Source organism: Lonchura striata, chromosome 1A (genome assembly GCF_050655825.1).
Source record: "Lonchura striata isolate lonStrDom1 chromosome 1A, ASM5065582v1, whole genome shotgun sequence".
In the NCBI taxonomy this organism is placed as follows: domain Eukaryota; kingdom Metazoa; phylum Chordata; class Aves; order Passeriformes; family Estrildidae; genus Lonchura; species Lonchura striata.
This window is the reverse complement of record NC_140741.1, coordinates 74,659,093-74,676,419: the sequence shown is the minus strand read 5'-3', so window position 1 is coordinate 74,676,419 and position 17,327 is coordinate 74,659,093. Positions and strand designations below refer to the sequence as shown.

The 17,327-nt window shown below is 45.4% G+C and overlaps 1 protein-coding gene across 4 annotated transcripts in view; it reads right to left on the bottom strand.

Moving 5' to 3' along the window:
• The window catches only part of EXOC4 (exocyst complex component 4), a 319,710-nt gene that overhangs the window by 104,010 nt on the left and 198,373 nt on the right, over positions 1–17,327 (bottom strand). The window lies entirely within an intron of this gene.

Sequence of the window (17,327 nt, the reverse complement as noted above, 5' to 3'; positions counted from 1 at the left end):
CCACAGAATCAGTAATTCAGTCAAACTGGAAAGTGTGTGGCTCCTCAGAAAAGAATTACACTGCTGATTGTGTTAAGCAAATAATAATTAACACAAGTACACACAGCTCTAATTAGCGAGGAACTTAATTAAACAAATACACCAGCACAGCAAAATGCGTAACAAAGTAATTGTACAGCGTGGGGGTTTATTTTTACACGGTGATTATAAGACAATTTTGGGTAGAGAAGAGGAGAAATTAGGCTCTGCCCAGCCCCTCTGAGCACACACAGAGCCCAGGAAAGGATGTGGAATTCCCTGCACTGCCTGGAATTCCCTGCATTGTCCCATCCCTGTCTATTTTCATGGAAGAGCTGTGCACAAAAACTTTGAACAGCGCTGGGTTTCAGGGTGATGAAGGAAAATTCCCCATTCCATCAATTAAAACGATATAAAAATTTGATTTGTCGTCTCTAACCCTTTATTTCGTTCTGGCGACCTGGAAAATGCACCCTGGTGTCGAGGCATGGAAGTTGGAGAATTGTCCAAGACGGAGTCCTGGTGGATTTTGGGGATCTTCAAGGATGAAAATTCCACAACCTCCTTGAACTCTCACAGGAAAAAGTTGTTTCCTGATCTTCCCAGCATGGGTCAGGCTGGAAAGGATCTCTGTGGGATCATCTGGTCCCACTCCCTGCTCCAGCAGGGCCACCCCAGAGCACTGGCACAAAATTCCATCCAGACAACTCTGGAATATCCCCAGGAAAAGAGGATCCCACCCCCTCCATGGACAATCAGTTCCAGGGCTCTGCCACTGCACAGGAAAGATTTTCCTCATGTCCAGGTGGAATTCCCTCATGTTGAAGTGGAAAGTCTTGACTTCAGTCACAGATTTCAGGCCTGCAGATACCAAGTCCATGGTGCTGAGCATGGAAAACTTGGATTTTCCTGGCATTTTCCCTCTGACAGTCAATCAGTTTGCATGAAGAAGGATTCTCCCATCCTTCTTCCACCACAGCACGGCATAATTCCCAAGGTCATATCACAAAAGGTGTCTCCAATAACCCAAAAAAATTGGGAAGTTCCCTCACAAAGACTGCCACGATCAACTGGAAGTGGTTTATTCAGATAAAATCCAGAAAAAATCCAACTTTTTTTTTTTCTGAAACACACCTTGAATTTCACCAGATGGCTTTTCCACTAGTTTGTTTTTTGGTTTTTTTTTTGAGTTAAGCAAAGGTTTATCCATGACTCACAGTCCTTCCTTCCAGGTTTGGAAGTTCCTACACCCAGCTCACTCCCACTTCCCCCAGGGGTTTTACCCATCCCTGTGTTTGTGAGCAGAGAGATGAAGGTTCAAAATTTATCTGCAAATTCCAAAAAAACCCTCTTGTCCCTGTGGAACGAACTCCAGGGAATTCAGCATCACTGGTGGGCCACTAAGATTCTGAAGAAAGATCCTCCCACCCCAAATATTCAACAATAACTGGATGGACACCTTGGCCACTGGCACCAGCACAGATCCTGCAGAGAGGAGAACAACCCCTTTTTCTTTCTTCTCAATCCCATTTTCCCCACACCAGTTCCATCCTCAATCTTTTAAGGTTGTAATTTCCTCCTAAATAATTTAGGCATCACAGAAATGAGGATTTTTTTTTTTTTACCTTGTTTTTGTCCCTGTTTAAGTATTTCCAGCCAGTAAAGGCGTTTTAAAACTGTAAAAATAAAGGGAAAGCAATAGGGGGAAGCTCTTTATGGGTGAGGAGTCGTGGGCATCTTTGAAACAAAAATGCAACACCCCAACTGCATCTTTAATATCTTTTATGAGTCTGTCTCTGAAGCAGCAGCAGCACTGTTGATACAGCCTAATTAAATCAATTCATCTGTGGAATTTTGCAATGCTTGGACTTTTTCCAGGAGGGCTCCTTGGAGCATCTTTTTTCCGTTCTCAATCTCTTCCCAAATTTTCTGAGGTAAACAACAACAACAAAAATGGTAATTTCTTTCCTGACACTCTACAATCACCGAAGGTTGAAGCCCCAAAGGAATTTTTTTCTTGATGTTAAACTCTGTGTTTATCAATCCTGTTCTCAGCCTGAAGCTCCTCACCACCACTCCGCTCTTTATTATTTCCCAATTTATTATTTGTATTACCATGCAGCCTGCAGGCTTGGAGGAGCGCTGATTTAGCCACGGTTTCCCTTCCCTTTTATTTTTTAAAATTTCATTTCTGGGTGATAAACTGGAAGATCAGGCTTCCTCCTGGCTTAAAATTCATGGAGTAAGGACCAGAGGAACTCAGGGTGTGAATTGGAATTGCAGGCACTGAGTTTGCTCAGGGTTTTGGGGTGTTTTCCCACCATGGGATGTTTTGATTCCCCTCTGTCACAACAGAAGCACTTCCTTGTCAAAGATCTTTTAGATCTGAAGCAGGAAAGTCACTTTTTAATTTCATTTTAAACTGGTTTCTTGCGTTTTGATGGCCACATGTGCCATGTCAGCACCTGTGTGATGAGGAGGAAGGAGAATCTATGAAGAATTTAATGAAATTGAAAAGCTGCTGAAATTAAAAGTTATGACTAAAAGAGCTCAAACATCCCAGAGAACTAAAGCAAGAGATGGACAAACACATCCCAAAGCCAAAGACTCTGGAAGCTGCTGTTCCACTTGTGTTCCACCCACAGAATCCCCCCAAAAAACCTGTCTTAACACAAATAATCTCTGGAAAACCACCCTGGTCCCAAAGAATTTGATCTTTAAAACCAGAAATGAGGATTATGGAGGTATTTTCGAATTCGTGGAATCACAGGACGGGTTGGAAAGGACCTTTAAATTCACCTGATCCAACCCTTTTGCCATGGGCAGGGACATCTTTATCAAGATCGGGTTGCTCAGAGCCCCATCCAACCTTGAAGGAAAACCTAAAGGAAGGAAAGGAAAACCTAAAGGAGCTTGGACTAGGGAAAAAGGAAATAATGCAAATAAACCTCCCAAAGACATGAGAAATTAAACAACAGAGAAATCATCTGAGGCACAATGAATATTCCAAATAAAAGTAATAAGTTGGACTATATAAACACAGGTGCAGCTGTTTAATCAGTGCTGGTTTATAGGGAAGCTTCTCCAATTAAATTAAAGCAGCAGCAGAAATGGGATATAAAAGTCCTTTTTATGATGTTTTAATATGATATTGGACAGTCCAAGTGGGTTATTTAGCATTATCACTGCAGATTCAGCCTCTATCCCATCTGATGGAAACAGAACATTTGGAAGATGTTTTCTTTCCCCCACCTTAATCCTATCCTGCAAAAAATCTTAGATTTCTACAGAGCAAGTTTTATTCAGCAACACAAACTGAATCAACATCCAGAATCAACCAACCTGCCTTGGGCACAGCTTCAGGTGGAGCCTAATTTCAATTTCAATGACTTTGGTGAAAAACTGTGATGCACACCCAGAATCTGGGGGGGAAAATCACACATTTTGGGCAAAACCCAAATTTTTTTTTTAGGTTTTGTGTACAGAGAGGAGAATTCCCTCACCAATTCTTGGCCTGGAGTTTTCCTCTCCTGTTTCTGGCTGGAGCTTGGACTTTGCCCAGATCCAAGCTTTCCTCTTCCTAACAGAAACCACTCAATATTTTTATTTCACTCTGCTCCTGCAGGAATTTCTGCTCTTTCCAAGAGTTCTTTTCACCTCTTTTGTGAAGCTGGATCAGCCACAGGTACCACAGGGAAAATTCCAAAACAGTCCAGTGCAACGACATTAATCCTTCTCATTAACACTTGATTAATTTCCTAATGAAACTCTTCCCTAAATCCCATTTGCCTTTTTCCAGCACCTTCCTCCTGCCCTGTGCTTTCCACCTCACCTCACCACCCCCTCTTCCTCTCACTTTTCCTCCTGTCAAAGCCTCTGCAAGAAACTCTGAGCTGCTTAAAAAGAGCAATAAAATGTTATTACGTTCAATAACTTCCAGCAGAATCAAATCTTCTCTCGGAAACAATCGAATTCTGAAACCAGCATCCACCACCTTCCCTGCAAAGCACAATATATTGGGACAAAAAAAACCCAAAAAACCAACCTCAGCCGGGCTAAACCAGGATTTTAACGCTTGCTTATCCTGGGAGAAATCTCTGATGGGGAATTTAAAATAAGAAAATGCACGAAGGGTTTCTGGGATGGAGCTCAGCTTTTTGTTTTACCTACTGAGAGCAAACAGATGATCAGAGAATGGGATGAAAGGCTTTTTCTCTGGATCAAGAATACTTTCTGAAGTGATGGAATAGAGGTGATCAGAGGAAATCCAGCTGCAGCAGTGAGGAAGGGTTTGTATAATAGATTGTGAACCCTCAATGCATTCTAAACACACAGAAAAGCAGTTTAGTTTGGCTTGCAGGAGTTTAGGGCAGCGTGGAGAGACATTAGCAAGTCAAAGCATCAGTGGCATTACTGAGGGATCAAACAGAAATACCTTAATTTTGGAGTATTTTGCTATTAATAGTACAGCTGAACAAGTTCTAGGCGGGATTTCTCAAGGAAAATGGGAATTTGTGGGAAATTTTGCTCAGCAGCGTGGTGACATCTGCAAATCTGAGTGAATCAAAATGGAGTTTGGTTCCAGTGCCCCAGGTCCTCACCCGGGTGGGACAGGGAGGTCTGTGGGGTGTGGGAACTCAAAATGTCCCTCAGACATTTTTGGCTGTTCCGGGCCCAGGTCAGAAGCATTTGAGACCCTGGCAGGCAGCTGGAAACAGCTGGGATTTTGGGTTTGAACCATGGGATGAGTTACCAACCTTGCAGGAAGAGCAAGAAATCACAAAATTTAGATTTTAGAGTAGAAGGAGTCACAGAGTAGAGGGAAGAATTTGTGAGTGCTGTACAGGGGGGTTTTGGTTTTGTACATGGGGGCCAGAGGTTTAAGATGGATTTGGGATTTGGGCCTGCCCCATCCTGTTGGATCTGATGATCTTTGGGGATCCTTCCAACCTGGGGTTTTTGTGTCTCTGCCCATGGAAGGTGTCTCTAACCATGGGACATTTTCCTGCCCATGGAAGGTGTCCTTGCCCATGGCAGAGGTTGGACTTGGATAATCTTTAATGTCCTTCCAACCCAAACCATTCCAGGAATCACTGCTTGGTCCTTCAGACACCCACAAAGCCAAGCCTCATGGTAGGAGAGTTTAGAACGAGGTTGAACAGCCCAAAACCAAGCTCAGACCATGTAGGGGCCTCACCACCAAATGCTTTAATGCCCAGATTTATCCAGACGAAGATTAACTCCTTGTGGGAACTGAGTCTCTCACAGAAAAGCAAAAGGAGCCATGGATTTCTGTCATTGTTTCAGTGACAGCTCAGAATCTCATTTTATTTTTGTGTGCTCAGGAAAACTTTTCTTTCTTAGCATAAAAGCTGATATTGGGGTTTTTTTTCCCAGTTTTAAACCCAACAAATGAGAATTGGATTTGGCACCAATGCTGGACAAGAGGCTTTTAGAGAGAACAGCTTTAAACTTGTGTCCGTTGGTCAACAGCAAAGATGAGCCTAAAGGGAACTGGGAGGAACTTTTAGGATCTTGAGATCAGTGGCCACAACACTACAAAAACATTAACCCAGGATTTCTTTGTGTGGTTCATCTGGGCCATCAATAGACAAATATTTGGCAACTTTTGTCTCAAAACAAACACGCAACCGAATTTTCAGGATGGGGAGAAGGGCCCGTCTTCCTCCCTCCTAAAAAAGCAGCTACAGACACTGAGCTTTGGCTGATTATTGAGGTTTTCAGACCAAGGGGAGAAAATTGAGGCTGCACTGATGTGACAAATCACACCCTGGATGCCACCTTTGGAGGGTTCAGTCTGTTGATGGTCTGTGCCTCGGTGAGAGCTGGGGAAGGAGGGGCAGCTCCTCGTTAAAATTCCGTGGTTCCACCTCCTTCCCTGCGAAGCCACGGCTGGCACCAGGCAGGGACACCTGGGTCAGCACCATATGGCAGCACAGCAGGAGCACAGCACCAGGACGTGGAAAATTGAGATTTTAAAAAGCTGCCTTGGAATCGTGAGAAATGACAAGAAGCTTCTGCACATTTGGGGAAAAGTAAAAAAAAAATTATAAAAAAAAAAAAAATATAAATTTTAGATTTCTCCAGTGAGAGCCAAGCTCTGACAGCTCTTTGGGGGCTTTTGCAGGTCCTGGTGCTTTTACAGCTGTGTCTACCAGGACTCCTCAGTAACACTTCCAAATTAATTCCAACACTTCCCACATGAAAAGCAGAACTTTTGGAAACGGGGGTAAAAGGAAGTGTGATAGATTCAACTATTAAAAAAAAAAAAAACAACAAAAAAAACCCCAACAACCCAACAATCCAAGAAATCATCCTGCTCCTTTCTCCCTCTCCCAAGGCTGTGGTGAGATCTCTGGTGGGCAGAAGGTGCTGCTCAGGGCCAGGATTGTGTGGGATCCATATTCTGGATCAGGAATAACAGGGGGGACATTTCCATGGCTTGGAAGGATGGAGAGAAGCTGGGGAGGGCTCTGAGTTCCTTTTGAACCAGCTCAGGTCAGTCCTCCAGCTCAGGTCTACTCCTCTCCAGCACAGCTGGTTTGGAAAAGGACATTCAAGGACACCAGAGCTTTTATTGAGCCCTGGGGTAAAAATCAATTTATGGAGAAGGGAAGAGATCATGGAACAGATTTTTCCCTGTTACAGAGCAGTGTTAAAGGTAGGAAGTCTTCCCGAGGCTGGCCAGGGAAGGACCATTAAAGTGCCTTCACACACCAAAACTGAGCAGCAGCTGGGGCTCCTCATCCCTGAAGTGTCCAAGGCCAGCTTGGAACAGCCTGGGACAGTGGGAGGTGTCCCTGCCCATGGTCTGGGTTGGAATGAGATGATCTCTGCAGTCCCTTCCAACCCAAACCATCCTGTGCTTTCTCCCCACCTTTAATGATGAGTTTGCCATGACCTCTCCCAGCCACCCAGAAGCTCCTCGGAACGCTGGGTGTTCCCTCTCCAAGTGAGGCAGGATCTGGGTGGGAAAGGTGGCACCCAAGGTTCTGACCCCAGCCCTGCTCTGCACCATCTCAGAGAGGCTCTGTTGGCACAGCAGTGAAGATCTCATCCCTCACCCACCCCGTGGATCAGAAAACGCCACGGAACATTTTTATGGATGATTCAGCACTGAAGCACACGGGTTCATGGGGGTTTTTAACTCCCAACCCCAAAAACAAAAACCCTGCTGGTGTTTTTCTTTCTTTGGGGTGATCAAACCATCAATTCCCCCTTCCATTCTGGATCTCAGACTATCCAGGAAATAAGTGGCCTCAGAAATCCACGGATGCCACAAAGTTAAGGAGAAATGAGCATCACATCCCTCAAAATGTTTTGTCTTCCTCTGTTCCCAGAGATCTTGCCAGACATCCAAGCCCTGGGTTGCTGCCAGGGCAGCTGATGTTTAGGAACAGGAAAATGAGGCCAAACAAGTAAAGAGAGAATGGCACAGCTGCTCTGTGGCACCGTGGAAAAATAAAAATCAACTCCACTCTTCCCCTTCTCCTTGAGAACCCTTCATGTGCTGAAACAAAAATTTGAATTCCCATTTGGATTTGTGGAATTCTGACAGATCCTCAGTCAAGCAAGATTCCCCTCCTTCAATCAGCCCCCATTTTCTGGAGATGCTGGAGAAAGAGGAAGCAGAAGTAATTATTGAAAAATCATAAGCAGCAGCTTTGCCCTAATCACCAGGACTCCTTTGTCATTTTTTAAATTGATTATGCAAGTATTGACTGAACTCCCTGAGTCTTGTGCTACCGTGATAAGAACAGCAGCCAGAGAAAAACAAAATGCAATTAAGTGACCCAAAATCCTGCTGAACATTTTGTGACTGGGAACAAAAAAAAAAAAAGAAAGGGAAGAAGGGAAAGTAAAACATGGAAGAAACCCCCCACTGGTGTCATCCACAGCCAGCAACAGCTGGGTCTCCGTGATGGGAACAACGTCCTTGTCCAGGAAAAAGTGTTTTATCTCCTACATTCCCAAAGTGCTTGCATTTAATTCCTTCTTTTTAAAACATGGAATGGTTTGGGTGGGAAGGGACCTGAAAGATGATGTCCCACTGAAAGACACCTCCCACTGTCCCAGGCTGCTCCAGCCCCAGTGTCCAACATTTCCTTGGACATCCCAGGATCCAGGGGCAGCCCCAGCTGCTCTGGCAATCCCAGCCCAGCCAGGAATTCCTCATTCCCAAGATCCCATCCCTGGCTGCCCTCTGGCAGTGGGAGCCATTCCCTGGGTCCTGTCCCTCCAGGCTTTTCCCAAATTTCAGCTCTCCTGGAGCCCCTTCAGGGCCTGGAATGTGCTGGAAGTTCTCCCTGGATCCTTCTCCTCTCCAGGGGAACATTCCCAGCTCTCCCAGCCTGACATTGGATCCATCTCCTCTCCAAGAAATTCATGGACCCAGGAATCTCAGGAAGCCATGAAGGGTCTCCCTTCCCTTTCCCTCTCTTTTCTATCCCCATTTTCCATAAAAATCCCTCAGGATGGATCCTGAGTGTCCCAAATCCCAGAATTCTGGACCAGTTTGGTTGGGAAGGGACCTCAAAGCTCATTCCACGGACACCTGCCATGATCTCAGGCTGCTCCAGCCTTTCCTTGGACATTCCAGGGATCCAGGGGCAGCCCCAGCTGCTCTGGCAATCCCAGCCCAGCCAGGAATTCCTCATTCCCAAGATCCCATCCCTGGCTGCCCTCTGGCAGTGGGAGCCATTCCCTGGGTCCTGTCCCTCCAGGCTTTTCCCAAATTTCAGCTCTCCTGGAGCCCCTTCAGGGCCTGGAATGTGCTGGAAGCTCTCCCTGGATCCTTCTCCTCTCCAGGAGAACATTCCCAGCTCTCCCAGCCTGGCTCCAGCCCTGGAGCATCTCTGTGGATTTCTCTGGACTCACTGCAGCAATTCTGGCCAAAGGAGTTTTTTGTGGATTTGTTTTGGTTTTGTTTCTTTCCTCCACCTGCCTCTAATTGATTTTTTGACTATCTCACCTCCAGTCACTAAACCAAAATGAAACCTCTCTCATTTCCAGCTGTTCAACGCCCATCTCGCTGAGCTCTGCCCTTATCACCAAAAACTTTTATAAAAAGCTGCTTTGATTGGAACAATTTATTGAGCAATTTTTATCACCCTTCTTCCATGGAAAAAAAAAAAAACCCTTCATTCCACAACATCACCTGCAAGTGTAACAGAAGAAAGGGATTGTATCCCAATCCTCAAGATCCATCTGCTTTCAAGCAGACAAGAACAACTTCCAGGAGGCTCCTGTTGATAAGCCTGGTTTGACGTGGATAAGGGATTGCAGGAATTGATTCCCTAGGTTGTTTCAGATATGATAAGAAGCATAAATAGTGCAGAAGAACTCCTGAGTTTGCAGATACCACTCTCTTCATTTCTCTTCCAGCTAATCATGATTTTTTTGAAGTAAAAGCCACATTTTCAGTATCGAATTTTTAACATTGAAAAATAGTGTTATTTTTCAAACAAGATCTACAGTGTTTAGAGACAGGCCAAATTTGGTGCAGCTCAAATAAACTACTCCACTTTTCAAGATGAACAGCCATTAATGAGATAAAGAAAATGAAAAATATAATATTCAAATATGTTTACTGCATTATTCTCAACTGTTTGACCAGGGGGAGAAATCAGCAGGTGTAGTGAGATGGTTCAGTAATGTTTGTAAAGGTAATTAGGAGGTGCAGTCATCTCTCCAAGATTATTCAGAGATTTTAAACACAGGGATGGAATGGAATGGAATGGAATGGAATGGAATGGAATGGAATGGAATGGAATGGAATGGAATGGAATGGAGCTGTCAGCACGTAGAACTTTTCACTGAATTCAGCTCTAAGTAATAAAGTTTTAAAATAAACCACACTTTGAAGATGAAGAAAGTCCTTCCAAGAAGAGTTTTCCCCTCTGTTTCACAAAATATCGACCTGCTCTTTCTGGTTATGAAACCAAATTAAAATTTAATTTAACTCTGCTTTGTTTCTTGCTTTTTTAGCGAGGCTGGACAAGGAAAGTGGATGGTCAATTTAAGGTTTTAACCCCCAGAATTTACACCTCAGCTCAATACAAACAATTTCACCCTCTGCAATGAGTTGTAAAATGAAATTCTACGGTTGTTCCATAATTCCCTGCAAAACTTTACAAATGGGGTCAGCTGAGAGAACACAAAACCACGGCCACAACTGCAGGGAAGAGCACCTGGATGGTGGAACTCAGCACTGCTCCCTCACTGGCCTTGTTCAGAGGCTGTTTTAATTCAAAAAAAGTGAATTTTCACGGAATGAATTCTGGAATGGTTGGTGGGAAGAGACCTGAAATCTTGTTCCAAATGAGCAGGGACACCTTCCACTGGAGCAGACCGCTCCAAGAACTGTGCCAGCATTTCTAACTGCAGGACAGAACTGTTAAAATCCAACTGTTCCCAAGTGCCAGAGACAAGGATTTAGGTGCAGAGGGAGAGATTTCCCACAACAGGGAGAGGATTCACGTCCCACCCCAAGGGATGAGCAGCCCACCTTGTGTCCCAGACTGAGAAGCAAGATGAATTCCATTTGCCATCTCTGTGGCAGCTGTTTTCTGTTAAGTGGGCAGTTTTCCTTATCTTCTCCACAATCAATCCTCCCTCAGGGGAGACATCTGCTGATAATGGAACATTGAATGTCACTGTGTGACTGGTACAACTAGAACATCCCACTGGGAGATGCTCCACCCAGAGGGAGGAGCCAAGCATTCCTACCTGGATATGATCTGGAGTTTCTGGGACACCAGCACGGCTTTTTCTGCAGTGGATTTCCCAGAGGAACAGCTACCACTGCATCTTCAGAGGAAAACTACACCCTTTTCTACAGGATCACTGCTCCACCAGAACCACACCTGACACTCCAGGAGGACTGCAGCCACAATTCCCAATTGGATTGCTGCCACCACCCTGTCCAACAGGGTGTCAGGCTGTATTCTGACTCTGTCAGTGTTGTTTTGATTCACTGAATTGTTTATTTTATCTTTTTATTTTCTTCCCTAATAAAGAACTCTTATTCCTGCTCCCGTATCTTTGCCTGAGAACCCCTTAATTTCAAATTTATAAAATTCAGAGGGAGGGGGTCTATTTTTTTTCCATTTCAGGGGAGAGTTCTGCCTTCCCTAGCAGACACCCGTCTGTTCAAACCCAGACACCTTGGGGAGAAGACATGAGGGAGATGTTGGGCTGCAGCACATCTGGTTGTACTCCTCCACACTGCTTTTTCCCATCAGCAATCCAGCTGTGGGATGGAACCTGTGGCATTAGGTGTGATTGTCACTCAAGAGCACAACCCAGCAGGTGGATCCAGCCTGTCCAGATCCCCCTGCCCTCTGGCAGCTCCACATCCCACCCAGCCTGGTGTGATCTGAGAACTGACTGAAGGTGCCCTCGATCCAGATCTGTGACGAAGACCTTGAACAGGTCTGGCCCCACTGGACACCCCAGCTGTAAATCCACTGCCCGCCAGCCTCTGGGCCCAGCCACCCAGCTGGCTTTGCACCCACACAATCCCAGGATCACTCTGAGGTTGGAAAAACCCTCCTGGACCATCGAGTCCAAGCTGCGCCTGATGGCCACGTTGTCCTCAGAGCTCTAAGTGCCACCTCCAAACCTCCCTGGGCAGGGCCACCTCCCTGACCAGCCTTTCCATGGGGAAATTCCTGCTGATGCCCACCCTGAGCCTCCCCTGGCTCACACGGAGCCTCCTTGCTCTCATCCTGTTGCTCATTCCCTGGGAGAGGAGGCCGATCCCACCCTGGATCCAGCCTCCTGTCAGGAAGAGTTCTGTGTCCCCCAGACCATGGATTATTGATCACTAGATAAGTATCGATCCCTGAAATGCTTCTTCATTTGCACAGCAGCAAATTCTTCCCCTCCCATCTGGAATTTATCTTCCTGCAACACTCCTGACTATTAAACACCAGCTCCACAATAAAAATGAAGCTTCTGTCCCTCCTTCCTTTTCCAAAACCCACAAGATAAACTACACAAGAGGAGCCTCCCAGGTCTTCTCACCTGCCCTGGTTCTTGACAACTAATTGGGAAGAAATCTTTAAACCAGAGGAAAAGACGAAGGGAATTAACCTCTTGTGCTCCATCCTTTTGCACGTGAGCTCAGGTCCCAGTAGGAACAAACCCATGGTCAACGATTTTCCTGCAGAAAGGAAGGAATTGCTTCTCCTGGCACTTGGGTCTGTAAACTGTTACCTAAATATTTCCTGAAGCTTTGCCCTCTTTGCTTTGCCCCGCTTCTGGGATCTCAAACAATCCATTTTTGATGAAAAAGTGATAGGTATTGACTTTTTGCTTTTGAGCAGCTCACTCCTGCTCAGTCACTCCAGCGATGAAGAAGAAATGTGAGATTTCACAGGACTTCAGCAAGGGCTCTGTGGGGATCTCCTAAAACCATGGAAAAAAGGAATAGGAGAAAATCTCCCTGAGCAGTGTGAGGTGCCAGTGAGGGTGGCTGAAAGAAGAGCCTCCACTTCCAGCTCTGTTATTTCCAACTCTTGATTTCCAGTTCCAGTCCCACCGTGCGCTGCAATTTCCCTTTGGTATCCTACAGCAAGGGGAGCAGCAAGATCAAGACCAGGGGACTGGACAGAAAACCAGCTGATGGGTAAATGCAAAGAAAAAGACTTATTTCCTGCAAATAATGGCAGCGTGGAATAGTTTGGGTTGGAAAGGACCTGAAAGATCATTGATTCCACTTCTGCCATGGCAGGGACACCTTCCATCAACCCAGGGGCTCCATCCCCAGTGTCCAGTCTGGCCTTGGCCATTGCAGGGATCCAGGGGCAGCCCCAGCTGCTCTGGCAATCCCAGCCCAGCCAGGAATTCCTCATTCCCAAGATCCCATCCCTGGCTGCCCTCTGGCAGTGGGAGCCATTCCCTGGGTCCTGTCCCTCCAGGCTTTTCCCAAATTTCAGCTCTCCTGGAGCCCCTCCAGGGCCTGGAATGTGCTGGAAGCTCTCCCTGGATCCTTCTCCTCTCCAGGGGAACATTCCCAGCTCTCCCAGCCTGGCTCCAGCCCTGCAGCAGCTCCATGGATCCCTCTGGACTCTCTCCAGGAGCTCCAGGTGCTTCTGCTGTGTCCCAGGGCTGGGGCAGCTCTGCAGGTGGGGTCCCAGGAGAGTTGAGGGGGAGAACAACAAGTCACACATTCATAAATCCCGTAATTATTAATTACTATTGACATCATCACTAAAATAACATTTGCTTCAAAGCTGCTGCTGGAGAAGAAAGTAACATTCAACTCTGAGAAATATTAAAAATAGAGCAATCTGCAAGGAAATGATGATTGACAGAGGGAGAGGTAAAGAGCAATGCTTAAATAATATATGGAAACCTGTAATTCAGCCTGACACAAATTCATTTTTCTCGCTCTGCCACTCCAAAGCATCCAATCAATGAGACAAATCTCCATGGCAAAGCCATTATTTAAACAAAGCTGGCTTGGCTTAAAAACACAATAATTTGGGCCAATTTAGGACTGTGATATTATGCACCATTTCGCATTGTGATGCGCAGAGTGATCCCACATTGATCTGGGAATGAAAAGCCAACAACATTTTGATAGTTCATAGATTTCCCCCCTTCTCTTTGCCTGCCAACCCCCAGATGTTGAATAGCCCAGCAGCCCCAAGGTCTGCTTTCCACTCCGGGTTTGTTATCCCTGAAAGCCAAACTGGAGAGACTTCTTAAAAGAAGCAGCAGTAATAAGGAGAGATAACAACTTAAACGCAGCTTTAACAATGCTGCTTTCTTCCCTTTGGAAATAAACATCTGGGGCTGTTTTCTTCCCCCAAAATATGCTCAACTGCTACCTCCAAACACATCAGCAAAGCTGAGAAATGGGAGAAAAAATGCTCCTTGGGCTGGTGGATGGGATCAGATTTTAAGGAACTGACAGGAATGTTGGTTCAGCTCCTGATTCCCTGAAACTCCAAGGAATGGAAGATCCCAAGTTGCTCCAGCTGTTTGTTGGATCAAGGCCAGGGGAGTGCAGAGCTCTGAACAGCCCACAGGGATTGGAACAGGAATTGGAAGAGGCTGCCCAGGGAAGGGCTGGAATCACCATCCCTGGGAGTGCTCCAAAAACCTCTGGATGTGGCACCTGAGGCCGTGGTTTAGTGATGAACACGGCCCCTAATGATTCTTCAATCAATCCCTTGATCTTCCTGGGTGTTCATTCCCCAGCCACAAAATGGCAGTAATTATCCTCCCATTCTCTCATCCCTTGTTTGCCCACTTTAGCCACATTTCATCCTCTTTTCATCTGCCTGTGCCCCGCTGGGCCCCCACTGAGGCTGCAGGGCTGATTCATCACGAAAACGCTCGTAACAAACAGAGATATTGCACCCGGATCATCTGAAATGGTTTTTCACCTCTGGCTTTTGTGGTTTTGCTAATCAGAAAACATCGAATTATCTCAGTTTAGCAGCTGTCACTGTGCCACCCACCACTGGTTGCGCTGGCTGGGAAGCACGGTGTCAGTGCAATGAGCAGACAGCATTCCAAGAGAGCTCTAAAAAGGTGATCTGATGCAAAAACTCTGACTGAAATGAGAATATTCCCTTTTTTTATTGCCTCGCAATGGTATTTCAGCACAGCAGTTACAAGGGAGAGGAAGATGAATTGTCTCTACAGACTCTTAAATGTTGCCAAGAGCTCCTCGTGGCAAGGTGAAATCCATTCCTCGGTGCTGCTTTGCTTTCAGAGGTTCCAATCCAAAGTCCTGGGGGTTTATTGCTCTGTGAATCAGCAATTGCAAAAGCACTGCAGAACAACGGCAGCCAAAACGTGACAGCTCTGAGGCAACTCTAATCCAGGAGGGATTTGGGAGTTTGCACTGGAAAGCTCGGAAGGAGACATTCCAAAGTGAAAAGTTTTTTGAGGATGTCTGTGTTCAGAAACTCTGCCTGTTTTGGAGTGTCAGTCAAATAATCACAGGAAACAGCCCAAATGTGGCTTTTTCCTGCTGCTGTGATGCAACCAGGAATCCCTGGGCTGGTTTTTTGGAGGGGTTGGAACACCAGAACAGCCACTCAAAAGCGCAGGGAGAAAATACAGAAGAACTCCAGAGGAGTCTGTCTGCTCCTTGCTGCTCCTGCCAATCCTCTGGGGGTTTGGAAGTGCTCAAAATTGGGATAAAAGGGATTTAGTGAAGTCAGGGCACTGTTCTCTCAGGAAAGTGTCTCCCCAGGACTTACAGGACTAATAATAATAATAATAATAATAATAATAATAATAATAATTATAATAAGAAAAATTGCTCTGATCCCTCCACATGCACCTGAGCACTGCTGCTCCCATCAAGCTTCCAGTAGGCCCAGCCTGCCTGGTCAGGAGCTGAATTAGGGAATATTAACTTTTATTAACCTGAAAATATTAATATTAACTTTTATTAACCTGAAAACCTCAATGCTGCTGGCAAAAGGACTCAGATATTGTTTGTATTTACTGAGCTCTGTGGGTTGAAAAAGACTTTAAAGCCCACCCAGTTCCTTCCCCCTTCCACCAAGCCCTGTCCAACCTGGGTTTGGACTCTTCCAGGGATCCAGAACCTTAACACAGGTTGGGTTTTAATGCTATTTCACATTTCTCTGGAAAGCTGAGGAGCTTTTTTGATGATCAGGAAGAAAGTGAATAGACAAAACACTGTTTTTATTAAATTAGATTAAACTTGGAATCGCCATCCCTGACAAGGAGCCCTTTACGGTGCAATTTGAGAATCACAGCAGGTAAAAATGAATAGAAAAATAAAAATGGAAATAAAAACCCTGGCCTTGATGATATTGTGAAGGTTATAACAAGTGAAAGACAGGAATGTGACCTTTTGGGATGAAGGAGCAGAAATCTGGCTGATCCTTAGGAACGACAGCACATGAAGCATTTCCTTTCACAGCAATGGCAATTTAGTAAAAAAAACCACCCAAATCATTAAAATTCATCATTAAAACCAACAAAACGTTCTTCAGTAGAACAATCACTGTTACCATCTGAAAATTCCAAACATCACCTCAATTCCAGGCACTGCCTGGCCAGCTCTGATTCTCACATATTTCATCATTGCCTTGGCTGTTGTTTTTACCCCTCAAAAAAGCAGAATCTGGGCGGCCAAATGGAGCTCCTCACCTGATAAGACAAATGGATTTTATTGACTTAATCAAGGAGAGTAACAACTCCACAGCTCATTTCTTTCAGAGCTGGCTGGAACAAACTCTGGGGGCACGGGGGGAGATGTAAAGCACAGCTCCATAAATTATGAGTTCATTAAAGAAATGCCAACGGGATTTGCTGCTTCGGAACGGAACGTCCACGTTCTGCCACGGCCAGTGGGCAAAATATTGACTCCCAACTAATGAGGCTGGAGATCTCCACATAATAAATCATGGGAAACTCCATCATTTTCCTCCTTCAGCTGATGAGATTGCTCTGCTGCTCTGTATTTGATGGAATAGCAAACCAAAGGTTTTTCCAACTTTTTGCTGTCGTTGTTCACGTGACAGCTTGGCTTTGTCAGAGTCTTTTCTGTGGAACTGTTGTGTCTCTGCTTCCCCAAAATTGCTGTGGAAGGAGCAGCTTGGGCTCAGTTTGCCAAATTTAGGCCCTGATGTTGATGGATTATTCCTCTGAGACCTACAGACAGCTCTTGGGGTGGTCTGTGCAGGGCCAGGATTGGACTCGAGGATCCTCGTGGGTCCCTTCCAGCTCAGGATGTTTCCTGAAGGGACCAAGTCTCACTTTTCCCCCCTGGATGGCTGAAAATCCTGGGAGAGAGGCTTTGCACAACATCATTGAGGGGCACAAATACCCAGGGAGAGGCACTGAGTGGGATCAGTGAAAAGAAGATAAAGCAACCAAGTACAAATTGCACAAATTGCTAAATATTAACAACAAGCCTCCAAATTACCCAGAGCGAAGCAGCTTCTCTGAGGTAACTCAATCCCTGCATTCAGAGCTGAGAAAACATTAAATCAGGACCAAAGAGTGATTATATTGATTTGTACGCCCTGAACCACAGGAATGGGAAATAAATGAGGAGGAAAGAAAAAACACACACAAAAAAGGAGAAAATGTTTCTAACAATTTCATGTATTCCTCCAAGGGGTCCACAGCCATCAAGGCACAAGAAACTTCTGTTCCAAGAGGGAGTGATCAATTTTTCTTTCTGGATGAATACATGACAGATGATTTTTTATTTTGTTTTTTAACTAGCCAGCAAAATTTCAAACTGGAACTGGAGCCTGAAGTGGACTTGGGTATTTACTGCT